The sequence below is a fragment of the Salminus brasiliensis genome, chromosome 9 (genome assembly GCF_030463535.1).
Source record: "Salminus brasiliensis chromosome 9, fSalBra1.hap2, whole genome shotgun sequence".
Lineage (NCBI taxonomy): Eukaryota > Metazoa > Chordata > Actinopteri > Characiformes > Bryconidae > Salminus > Salminus brasiliensis.
The window spans coordinates 7172944-7186978 of NC_132886.1; positions in this window are offsets into that span (position 1 = coordinate 7172944).

Here is a 14035-nt window from a genome sequence, read left to right on the forward strand (position 1 = left end):
TCCTGGAGGGCTGGGACTCAGGTAGCATCAGATGGTATACTCATACCTATTTCAAATGAACCTGATTCCTTTCTTTAAAGAAGCTTTAAAGCAGCACTATGCAAAATTTGGCATTTCTTGCTCTTGCTCCTGGGCTCCCCCTACAGTCAGAAAGTGGAATTTGCGCTTTGAGACACCACTAGAGAACACACTTTTTTGCATTTCTGGACAAGCTAAGAGATACTGACCCGTCATCCAAAGGTAACAGGTAAAGAAGCATGTGGACTGAGGCGATAGAGTAATATTACAGAATTTAACACTAATATATATATATATATATATATATATATATATATATATATATATATATATATATTCCACACTGCAGTTAGCATGGTGCCTAACCAGGAGTAGTACCGATAGCAACGATATTCTCTCTATTACAGCCAGTAGAAAACCAACATGATTCAAAAACTACTACTTTATGGTAGAAATTCTACATGATGTTGCTTTAATAGACTCTAAACTCTAAACACATACACATATATACATGTTTATATACATACACAGTGAACACCACTAAGACCAATTCTAACTGTAATATTTTTTTTGAATAGCATTTTTCAGGATCTGAGTGACTCAGTAGTCTAATGTGCTACCGCTTTGGCCTGGGGGTCATGAGTTCGAATCCCGAGCCATGCTGCTTTGCCATCATCAAACCGGAGTCAAAAAGAGCACAATTGGCTATGCTGTCTCTGGGTGGGTAGCTGGTGCGGTGGAGCTGGGGAAAACCAGAGAATTTCCTCTGAATGTGTCGGCTGCCCCGCAATGCTGCAATGGAGGCAGTTAGAATAGAGGTGGAGGCTGGCTTCACATGTATTGGAGAAGGCATGTGTTAATTGCTCACCTTCCTAGTGTCTGGACCCAGTAAAAACATATGTACTAACCGACTCTTATACCTTGTACCCACCCAGAACCCACCTAGCCCACCCATGGAAGCATGTTGGCTGGGTTGGAAGAATCTAAAATTGCTCAACCTTTACTTTAATGTCCTGTAATGAAGCGCTAATACCTTTATCCACCTGGAAGTATGCTGATAGTTGTTGTGAGGCCTTACTGCTATTGTCTACCAGGCGAGCGTTGTGATTGGTTTAGTTCATCATCAATCAACATCAGCACTGACACCTATAAACTGTCCCATTTTTCTTTAAATGACTGCTTGTTCACTCCCTTTCCGGCAGCGTCTGTCCTCCTCTCCACTCCCTTCCCTCCACTCTATTGTCCCAGGTTAGGAGAAGCAGTGGTCAGTAAGGGGGAGGACAGGAGCAGTAGCACAGCCCGGCCCAGCCCAACCCAACCCAACCCAGTGAACTCAGGCAGCGGGGAAACAAATGACTTTTATTGTTATTGCTGAAAGGCTTCAGACTAACTGTGAGTGTCATGAAATTTGAGCCAGTGACATCATGCAGCCTCAGCACATGGCTCTATCTCTCCCTGTTTTATGACACATCATGCTGTGCCGCTCTGGATCACCGGCCCAAAATTAGACATTTCTCTCTCGCCACACTGCACTCCTTTTAGACCCTGTGCTGAGTCACTCCACTCATCCTCCTCTGTTCCGCCATCAGCATTTATCTGATGATGTCAGGCTTCATGTTACTTGTACATAATCCAAAATAATTGGTGTGTTTAATCCTCTGCATCTTTGACTGCAAAGGGCACCGCTTTCATTTGTGCAAAATGAATAGGAACACCTTTCCCCTGCTGTTTTAAGGAAGGATGAGTAAGCTGCATGGGGAGCTTTCTTAAAGGCTGTGTTGCAGCCGGTACAGCAGGAGGACAAGCCATAAAACGCATAGTCCCCATGTCTCAAGCTTTGGACTCTACACTTTATATTAGGGTTGGGTGGTATCTACTTTGTTCATATGTTATAAGTCTCAAAATAATACTGTCATACACAGTATTATCGTGGGTGGTCTTACATTTACGCGGCAATCGTACAATATAATCCTGCCTTATTTTAAAACTGTAACATGACATCACATTATCACCTCCAGAGCACTAGATGGCGCTGTCACTGGGTTTGATGACGCCTAGAATGTCCTAGAAGATCAACATTTAGTGGTCCTAGAAGATCCATGTTTAGTGGCCCTAGAAGATCCATGGTTAGTGGTCTTAGAAGATCCATGTTTAGTGGCCCTAGAAGATCCATGGTTAGTGGTCCTAGAAGATCCATGGTTAGTGGTCCTAAAGATCCACGTTTAGTGGTCCTAGAAGATCCACGTTTAGTGACCTTTAAAGATCCAAGTTTAGTGGTCCTAAAAGATCCACGTTTAGTGGTCCTAGAAGATCCACGTTTAGTGGTCCTAGAAGATCCATGTTTAGTGGCCCTAGAAGATCCACGGTTAGTGGTCCTAAAGATCCATGTTTAGTGGTCCTAGAAGATCCACGTTTAGTGGTCCTAGAAGATCCATGTTTAGTGGCCCTAGAAGATCCACGGTTAGTGGTCCTAAAGATCCATGTTTAGTGGTCCTAGAAGATCCATGTTTAGTGGTCCTAGAAGATCCATGTTTAGTGGCCCTAGAAGATCCACGGTTAGTGGTCCTAAAGATCCATGTTTAGTGGTCCTAGAAGATCCACGTTTAGTGGCCCTAGAAGATTCACGGTTAGTGGCCCTTGAAGATCCAAGTTTAGTGGTCCTAAAAGATCCACGTTTAGTGGTCCTAGAAGATCCACGTTTAGTGGTCCTAGAAGATCCACGTTTAGTGGTCCTAGAAGATCCATGTTTAGTGGTCCTAGAAGATCCACATTTAGTGCCCCTTGAAGATCCAAGTTTAGTGGTCCTAGAAGATCCATGTTTAGTGGCCCTAGAAGATCCACGTTTAGTGGCCCTAGAAGATCCACATTTAGTGGTCCTAGAAGATCCACGTTAAGTGGCCCTAGAAGATCTATGTTTAGTTGCCATAGAAGATCCACGTTTGGTGGTCTAAAACAATCCACACTCTCACACACTCTCTTTACTCTGAACATGGTTCTCTAAGGAAATAAAAGTGGTTATTTTACAGTCTTTATTGTCAAGCATGCCATGTTTCAGGTGTGGTTACTAGTCAAGCATACTTTCCTTTCACCATAATTTAAAAGGTCTGGAATGCTGTGAGCCACGGTTGCTATTTTGGCCCGTCATTCCTCTGCAGGCACCTTTCCACCATGACTCAATTTCAAAAAGTAAGGTTTAAGCCAAAAAATCTTTTCAAAACATACACTTTGCTCCCCACCACTAACGCATTAACATGGAGCTTTAACTCCACATTGTTTCAATTCCAGACAGTCCAACAGTCTGGGGTCATTCTACACTAAATTAGAGTACTTACACTATGTCCAAATGTTTGTGGACACCCCTTCTAATGAATGCACTAAACTACTTTAGAGTGCACCCATGTGCAAATGTACAACCACAGCCTGTCTAGATCCCTGTAGAGAAGTATTACCAATAGGATAGGACTCTCTGGAGCAGATAAAAATTTACCTATTGGCACCATGCTGCCTAATGCCTAAAAAGGTGTGGGCTAGAGGGGTATAATGCCCCCCAGCATTCAGCCGGGGAGCAGTGGAACTGTGTTGTCTGGAGTGATGGTGGTTTAGTGGCCCTAGAAGATCCACATTTCGTGGTCCTAGAAGATCCACGTTAAGTGGCCCTAGAAGATCTATGTTTAGTTGCCATAGAAGATCCACGTTTGGTGGTCCAAAACAATCCACACTCTCACACACTCTCTTTACTCTGAACATGGTTCTCTAAGGAAATAGTGGTTATTTTACAGCCTTTATTGTCAAGCATGCCATGTTTCAGGTGTGGTTACTAGTCAAGCATACTTTCCTTTCACCATAATTTAAAAGGTCTGGAATGCTGTGAGCCACGGTTGCTATTTTGGCCCGTCATTCCCCTGCAGGCACCTTTCCACCATGACTCAATTTCAAAAAGTAAGGTTTAAGCCAAAAAATCTTTTCAAAACATACACTTTGTCCAAATGTTTGTGGACACCCCTTCTAATGCATGCATTTAGCTCATTTAGGTTGCACCCAGTAGTGCAGATGCACACACACAGAGCCAATAGAAAGCTATATGTCCAATAGGACTCTCTGGAGCAGGTATTAAATAAACCTGTTGGCACTATGCCTAATGCCAGACGTCGGCTAGAGCAGTGGAAGAACATCATTCTCTAGAATGATGGCTGGTGCTCCATCCAGTACTTTTGGGATGAGTTGGAGAGTTGAGGATGAAGTGGGGTGATCATATAACATCCTGTTGCTGAATGCAATCAAATCCTGCAGCAATGCTCCTCCAAAACCTAGTAGTCTTCTTCTCTGGACAGTCGAGACAGTTACTCCAAAAAAAAGCAGGATCAGGTCTTTTTTAATACCCTAATACAATAACCGTTGTATTTTCTGTGATGAAGCTTTTAGAGGCATTATACTCTTGGTACTATTCACCTCCATTGTGAACAATTCTCTAAAATCACACAATTCCCCTTAACTAGGATGTTTCAGAAACACTGGGCCTGGATCACAATTAATAATCGACGTTAATAATCACAAGTGCTTTCAGACTTCTGTCTTTAGCTTTTACAGGCCGCACCTGGTCGGGTTCATGCCGGCCTTGACAGTAAGCCTTTTAATTAGCTAATAAAGTGAATGATGTGTGTTAGATAAAGGAAAGCACAGTTCTTTGGGGCGGTGGCTTCAGGACTTTGGATGCCTTGAGCTTGAGCTTTGTTCAGAGTCTAATTTAATGTCTGACAGTAAAGAATAGTGTGGGTAAACCAGACTCAAACAGTGGTGCCTGTGTTCACACTGCATCTAAACAAAACGCAGGACACACATGCCTGACCTTCTGCAAGCCCAGGGAATAAACTCTAACCAGGAAACAATGCTGTAGATGAGCAAGGCCACTTTTAATGCACTTCATAGCTCTAAGGAATATGAAGGATGTAAAAATTAAAATATGCATTTATTAGAAATGGCTAAAATAGTTGTGCTGTGCTTTCTGCTTCTTATATGGATGGAACCTTGACATGAGAATAGTTTTGGAAAGGGGCATAGAGAGATGTGGCGTTAGAGCTGGGTGAAAGAGGGACAGAAATGTGTGCTTTTCATTTTATGCAATTTGAAGCATTCCTTTTGTTGATATTCAAATTCAATAAGGACTCACTCTTTTATTTAGCTTTTGTATCAAATAATTTGACTAAGAATGAGGGATGGTGTTTGGTTATGGCAGGTTACTCACCTGAAGGATGTTGAACCAGTTTAATTCACTTTAGTTTAATCCGGATTTATTTCTATAGAGCTTTTCACCACAAATGTTGTCACAGAGCAGCTTTACAGAGATCCGGGTTCAAGCCTTCTTTGAGCAAGATGTTAGCAAGGAAAAAAACCCTCCGGATAAGTGGAAGAAACCTGTAGAGCCAAGGGTTCCCCTTTTGAGCCAGAACCAAGACTCAAAAGGGGAACCCATCCTCCTCTGGTCAACACTGGACAGCACATCAAATAACAGAACAACAGGAATAACTGGACAGAAAGAGTGAGATAATGAAGAGCTATTGCTGACATGAGAGCAGATTGGGAGTTCTGAGAATGTGAGTGTAGGATATGTACATGCTTAGTGTTAATAAATAATTGAATGAATGAATGAGCAGCGGGGAGGCAGAAAGCTGGGTCAGGCAGTACCGGGACAGAATAGCAGGAACATGACATGTCGATGCAGAGGATAGAGAACAAAAAGGAAGAAAAAACAAACAGGTTAAGATGGTTGTGGCAAATATAGGTGAGTTTACACTGCAGGAGAGCCTGGACCAAAGGGTAGGCAGGCAGCAGCAGCAGCAGCAGCTAAATTAGCTAATATAAGATAGCATCTACGTTAAGCTAGTAAGCAGCATAGGTTGCCCATAAAGCTAGTCATTCTCTAATGTGAATATTAAGTACACTTAGCTCCGTAGTCTTTCAGTTTAACAACTTCTTTACTCACTTTAGATACTCTTTATTCTGTTTAATATGTTTACTTTTATTCTGTGTATTTTAGTCCTCTTACCTCCCGGGTTTACCACTGAACAGCTCACCACGCTCTGAGTAGGCAGCCAGACTGGCAGGTGCCTGCCCTGACAGATGAAAAAAGGAACACTGTCAGACTTTTTTCTGACAAGACTATGGGCAGGTTTACTCTCAGGAGCTCCCCACCACCAACGCATTAACATGGAGCTTTAACTCCCCATCGTTTCAATTCCAGACAGCCCAACAGTCTGGGGTCATTCTACACTAAATTAGAGTACTTACACTATGTCCAAATGTTTGTGGACACCCCTTCTAATGAATGCACTAAACTACTTTAGAGTGCACCCATGTGCAAATGTACAACCACAGCCTGTCTAGATCCCTGTAGAGAAGTATTACCAATAGGATAGGACTCTCTGGAGCAGATAAAAATTAACCTATTGGCACCATGCTGCCTAATGCCTAAAACGGTGTGGGCTAGAGGGGTATAATGCCCCCCAGCATTCACCCGGGGAGCAGTGGAACTGTGTTGTCTGGAGTGATGGTGGTGCGCCATCCAATATATTTATGACATAAGTTGAGGATGAGGTGGGGTGGTGATCATCCAACATCCTGAGCTTACTTATGCTTTTGTCGCTGAGCTTTATATGCTTTATATGTCTGTCTAATATAGATTTTATGTTTGCCCTTGGATAGCAGTAACTCATTTGTTGTGGAACTACTTTTTGGCGGAAGGATCTGAAAGTAATAAATGCTTATTTGGTGTGATGATGTCCTTGGCAATAACTCTGTTTGTTGCTTAAGTAACACCTCATAAGTCAGTAAACGTATTACCTATAAAAAGATAACTGCTGACCAGACATAACTAAAATAAATGAACATATGGATACATTCTATACACCAACCAACAATTTCATTAAAACCACCTGCCAAAATATTGTGTCAGTCCAACTCAAAGCCATCCAAACAGCTCTGACCCATCAAGTCAATGACCCAGCAACACCTCTGAAGGTGTCCTGTGTTTTTTGGCACCAATACCAGCAGCAGTCCTGTAAGTTGTGAGGTGGGACCTCCATGAATCTGGATGGCTGAATTTATCTGCATTATTTTAACGGATCTATAAAAATATGAATCTAAAATGTGATATTTTACAGCGTACTATTTGCCCCTAAAGCCTGGCCCCTAAACTCCAATGCAGTTTCACAGATCTGAAGAAAGTAGATTCAGCACTGGTGTTCTAGATAATACACAAAACAGTCAAAATTCCCTCTGTCCCGTCTTGTCCATTCACTCAGAGAGACTGATTAAGCCTGGTAGAAAACAGTGTTTTCTTATGGATGTCCTTCTAAGTGCTGAACTGGGCTCAATCTGGGTTCAAACATGGCCCAGAATGCATCGCTGGTTTATGCCGCTGTGTGTTTTATCAGGCATAGCCTCTCAAGGACGAAGGAAGGGATGGGGGAGGGGAACGTGTGAGCTCCAGGGTGTGATTCCATTTCAGAAAATAGAGCCACCTCCCATAGTCATGTCCATTTCTTTTGTTCTTACACTTTGGAGCTCCTTGTGATATTAAAATAAGATATTGACTTACAATAGAACACAAGAGAATACAGTGCTGGTCAATAGTTTGCATACACTCATCATGAACAATATTAGGCTTTCATTGATTTCCTTGAACTGTTCATTTTCTGGGACAGAATGAGGGACAACCTTTCTCTTTATTGGACAAAAGCAAGAATCTGGTGCAGAAGTTTCTATTGTTTGAGACCTACAGTGTCAAAAAATTCACAAAGCACATGCAATATTTGGCTAAATGTCCCTTAGCAGGTTGGACCTTGACCAGATACTTTTGGTAGCCATGAACAAGCTTCTGGCAGAATTCTGGTTGGGTTTCAGACCACTCTTCTCGACAGAATTCAGTTAAATTTAAAATTGGCAATAACCTGACTTTTAAGCACGGTCCACATCGTTTTGGTGAGGTCGAGTTGAGGACATTTGGGCAGGACATTCCAAAAGCTTAATGCAAGCCTGTTTAATCCATTCCACAATGACTTTTGATGTGTTTGGGGTCACTGTCCTGTTAAGACACCCAAATGTGTCCAAGTTTCAACCGTCTATAGAGCTTGGTTTGACGTCATCAAGCAGTGCCTCCTTCTTCATTATTCCCTCCTCTTTCTGTAATGCCCCAGTGCATGATGCTACCACCACCATGCTTAACAGCTGGTACAGTGTTCTTGGGGTTGACTGCCTCACCTTTGCTCCTCCAAACATCTTTGTCTCATCTGTCTTTGTCCGTGTGGTTCAGCTGCAGATTTCCGTTGAATGTGTTGATTTTGGCTTAGCGGCCTCTTTCTTGGATGGCCTTGTTAAGAGGCCTTGGTCTTGGCAAGCTGAAAGACATTTTGGAACTTTAACCCCTTAAACCTTGTATGTACGCCCAGACTTGGAGAAGGCTCTTTTCTCTCATAACTACAGTACTTTCATAATCAACATGATTTTCATAGGCCCTACAATAGAACCCTGTGGGACTCCACATAATACGCTAAAGCAATCGGCTGCCAAATGTTTATAGTTTCTACATTAGGATTAATATCTGGATAATAAACCTATAGTTTGATGGGTTACACACTACTGATTAATCATCTAAGTGGGTGCATGTATACCTGTGCTTCAAATATAAAATTTGTATGTTTTCTCTCATTCTGCCTCAAGAACAGTTTAAAGACACTCTTAAAAGTTTAATATTGCAGAGTCATTGCCATGACACTCCTGACAGCAACTGTACGTGTTATCATGGCTGACATCATGGATGTGGTTCGGTTGCGGCTAATGTGCGACCTTGAGTGCTTGTATAGTTTTTTCAAATGAAAGAAAATAAGTAAAGAAAAGGAGTCTTGATTATTTCAAACATATTAACACTGGCTTTGTTCCCTCCAAAAATATGTTCCAGCAGCTTAGCGTAAAGCACATTTTTTTGTTACTTAGCAACCAGCAGTCTGTACAATAACACAGGTACAGTAAAAACAATGTGCTGTTATAAAACACAGATTGGTCCAAAAAAAAAAAAAAAAAAAACATAAAACCAATCAGGGCTGAGTTTCCCAAAGTTTCTTAGAATGAAGATGACTATTGCTTGAAGACTGAAGATATATTTGGAAAACTGGGCCCTAATTAGATAAGATAAGATAAGATAAGATCCTTTATTAAAGTCCTTTATTAGTCCCGCAGTGGGGAAATTCACAGTGTAACAGCAGAAAGGGATAGCAGGACACTCAGTTACAAAATTGTCATTAAAGACTTTCTCACAAAGCATAGTTCCTACATAATGCAACACTTTCTGGACAAAAGTATTGGGACACCTGTTCATTGATTGATTTTTCTAAAATAAAGGGTATTAAAAAAGAGCTGATCCTGCTTTTGTTGGAGTAACTGTCTCTACTGGCTTTCTACTAGATTTTGGATGAGCATTGCTGTGAGGATTTGATCGCTTTCAGCAATAAGAGCGTCAGTGAGGACAGGATGTTGGACAGAGGCTTTTCACAAAGCTTCACCCAAAGCTCAACAAAGAGAGCCCTGTTTCACTTCTTTCACAAAAGCAGCTAACCACGTTCTCCATCAACCCAAGCTTAGAAACCTGCTCCTTCCTTCCCACCTTCTGACACAGGTTTCTGCTGGCATTTCAGCATATCTGGCTGACATCTCATCACGGAGGCTGGAACACCCCTGAAAAGTCTGAGTTGCTGTGAATGTCTGGAACTAAAGGTCCTCAAGATGATCTTGCCATGCCATGTTCTCCTTTGGGGACATCCTGGTCATTCCAGCTGCAGAAGCACAAAGCCTTGGTGTAATTGAGGATAACCAGCTATTGTTTTTGATTAGGTCATGCTGGTTTCCAGGGAGGCCAACCAGGTGCTTATTTAGTATTTTATCTTTACTGGCTGGTCAGCCTTTGAGTGCAATCAGGCCCTTCCACCTGATCCAGAATGCAGTAACATGACTCATCTTCAGTCTTCAGCCACGTCACTTCTTGGCTGTATACCCTTCACTTGGGTCCTGTTGCTCAGATGCTTCCCTGCAAAGCCAAAAGTGGACCAGCCCCTCCCTTCCTGATGGCAATGGTCAAAATTCAATTCTTGCCAACTAGGTTGGGTAGCGAAGTTGGTACTTTTAAGGATACCAACCAAATTGATATCTTCAGGCAATCCTATTTGGTAAAACATATAAAAACATGCACTCCTTTAAATACACGTTTTATTTTGTGTATTTCATATCCATCAAATACAGCCACCCTCCTAAGGACCCGAGGCAGTTTTCGCTTCCGCCTGATTTAAAGTAAGCCCACTAGCTTCTGCTGGCTAGCTAACCTATTCTCGCTGCTATGACTCCTAGACTTTGGGAAGGATATCACATGTGCTTCCTCACATATTGCCCCGGTGACAGATTGAAGATTATAGGGATGGATTTGGAAGGGGTGTAGAAAATTATAAATAAATAAGCAAATAACAAAATGTTGAATTTGAGAATTTGGAATGTTTGGAATTTTTTTCAAGTACCAAAAAACAAAAATTATCAAATTCCAGGTACTAGTACTGCTACTGGTACTGGCATTGCTTCTTATGTGAACGGTACCCAACTCTATTGCCCAGAGCCCTTCAAGATTCAAGTACGGCTCGGCTTGACCAACCATCCTTCAAGGAGTCCCTCGCTGCCTTCAAACCTATCTGTTTCAAGAGCACTTGAACTCTAATCTCACATTTATTAAAAAGCTCATGATTGTACTCATCAAATGTCTTCATGTCTAATTGTATCTAGGAATCAGACATTGTGTGTCTTTGGATCCAGATGTCTGGTATTGTGCATCTCATGTATCTGTCTAATAGCACTAACTCCAGCCATATCTTAGCTCAAGGGTAGCTTTAGACTCTGGCCTATTTATACTAGATAGGGCTATTTTCTGAGTGAATGATGAAGCACTTTTATAAGATGCTCTGGAAATGGCAATCTGTAAATGCTGTAACTGTAAACATGTCAAATGTGGAGTGGCAAAAGGGTAAACAGGTAGAAAGAAACGCAGAACTGAAAAAAAGCTGCTGCCATCATGCTAATTCTTACTGGAGCAAATCACTGCTGTCCAATGAAAAACTTTTATCTCTTTTCTCTTTTAACCTTTATCATTTTTGTCTGTTTCTGAACCCTATACCTGCCCCATACCCTGTGTAAATAATTCCGGATGAATGGACCAATAGAAATGCTCTAAAATGACTTGGAATTAAATCTTTTTACATTGACTTTTTTAATTGAAAGTCAAGAAAAAAGTAAAGTTGCTGTTTTTGGAGATTTTTCTTCAGACAGCGGCGGAATGCTACTCATACTGCCAAACGTATTCACTCACCCATACAAATCATTGAATTCAGGTGTTCCAATCAATTCCATGGCCACAGGTGTGTAAAACCAAGCACCTAGGCATGCAGACTGCTTCTACAAACATTTTTGAAAGAATAAGTCGTTCTCAGGAGCTCAGTGAGTTCCAGCTTGGTACCAGTCCAGACGTGAAATTTCCTGGCTACTAAATATTTGGGGGGCAAAAATGAAATCCAGTGATGAAACAAATGATCAACAAAACAATAAGACCCCCAGAGTGCAAGCCAAAGGCGACAGTGGCAAGGGAAAACTCCCTCAGAGCTGGAGAAAGAAACCTTGGGAGGAACAAAAGACTCATAAGGGGGACCCGACCCATCTTCCTCTGGTCAGAACCACTGGTCAAAACCACTTATTTGATTAGTACTACTTGAAATATGTAGAATTAGAATCAGGTGCAGAACATCAGCTGCAGATGACATGACATGGTTAGAGAGGATTCTGGAGGAGCCTGTTTTATTTAACCCCAAGTGAGGGGTGAAGATTACCATGGCCAGAGCCAAAAATCTCTCTGAAGCCTTCAGAAAGAAGCCTGTAGATGCAGATGAGTGTGGAAATCAGCCGTTCCACAGTTATGTGTTTAGTTATATTACCTCCATATCTCATATTGTTTAAATATACTAAAAAGACAAAGGTTTTCATATGAGCTGAAAGGTCTGGGGTGGTCCACCTCCGTCAGGAACTCGGCAGGAGCTGATAAATGATCTGATACTCCGAACATAACCTGCCCTGGAGCACGCTAGCTGATGCATTACTTACAATGATGAATTAGAAACACACTTTACAGCCATTACACAGCAATCCAACCCATTTCACCACATCCATGTTGGTGAACACACACACACTAGTGTATTGGGCCAGTTAGAACACACACTCGGGAGGGGGGCATGACCTAAGGGAGCAGTTAGCAACTGTTCCCTCATTTCTCCCGCCCCCACTTCCTGCCAGTCCAGGAAATTGAACCAGTAACCTTTCGGTCCTGAGTCCACTTCTCTAATGGTCATGGCTACAGCTGATGTATCTCCAAAAAATGGGACCTACCGCCATGAGACAGACTAACCAGGATTAGCTAGGTTAGCTAGCTATCTGAGCAAGACCTCCTGCTTGTGAGTCAGACCTCTGTTGTAGGGTCGACTCAGACGTTCAATATTTTAGATCATAAACAGCGCTTGGACCAATCAGAGATAGTCTACTGATGGCGGTGGACCCCTCTGGTTCTTTTAGGGTCCTTTTCAGAGGAGAACAATGAACAAATGATTACTCTTATTACTCTGGATCACTCCAATAAGCACTAATTTGGTGGCTGTGTTGTTCCTGCTGTTGCAGGTGCTTGACTTTCTATGTTTCTGTATGTTTTTGAAATATTTTAAAGAAATATTATTGATCATTTGTTGAAATTATTGACTGGTTCTTTGGTACGGCACAGTCACTTCACCACACCGTGACTGGCGGCTGCACCTTTTTCCCTCTTCAGAGAATTTTCATGTTAATGAAGCACATTAGCTAATCTGTCACATGAAATCCAGTCTAGTAAGGGACTGTGTCACATGTTTAACCCATTATAAAGGCCTATGTGCCGCCTCAGGGACGAAAGTGCAATTACAAACTTCTATTACCAAAGAATAGCCCCACCAGTTTGTACAGACGTCCCTGTAGTCACTGGATAATACACCTTAGTGTGTATTAAGGGGTTAAACTGGAAATTTCTGCATGTCAGCTGATTCATTCAGAAGAGTCGTATAAATTAAATACACCTATAAAGTTGAAATGATGAAAATGAATGGAGTTTTTGAGAGCTGTTGCTATAGGCCCATTCAAATTCTTGTCAGAGACCTTAAGAAATGTAATGAACTTTTGTTAAGGAATGTTTATTCAGTTGTACAGTGAATGTACAGTGTACATAGGCCTACATAAACATACGCAAATTTTGAAAATTTGAATTTATCACAACGAACACAAACCGAATAAAGAAACATGAGACGATATGTTGTTTACACTTCTTTATCGGATAACAGCAGAAAATCTATATTTGTCAGTGATTCGATCAACTTGTTTATACACACTTAAGTAATAATTGGAAAAAATCTGTGTCTACACAAATCAGGCAGTAATCAGAGTTCTGCTTTACCACCAGTCATTAAGCTCACAGAATAAGACGTGACCTAAATCTTATGTAAAACCCAACTTTTTAATACACATCCTGGCACTCTATGAACTTACATCATCTAGAAGATGAGAAATATGTAAATCCTCGAGTTGCAGCCTCACTCCAGAAGTGTTTTTGTCGCCGCCCTGCGGCGCTGTGTTGATGCTGCTTGCTTATTTCTGGTACCACGGTCTGATTTAGCAAAATATCTAGGAATCGGCTAGTTAAGAGGATACAAGCACTGAGGAATCTGATTACTGAGCTAAAACCAGCTCTCTTTATCAGATTTCCTAATTAGATTTCTAGACTTTACTCCGATGTAAGAAATCTGAGTATGACCACTTGAATAATCAGATATCTGCAGAAATTCGATTATGGATGTTTTTTGTTTTGTTTTTTTTTGAGTACATGGAAACGCAATCGCATTAAGATATCTGACCCTGGCTAAGT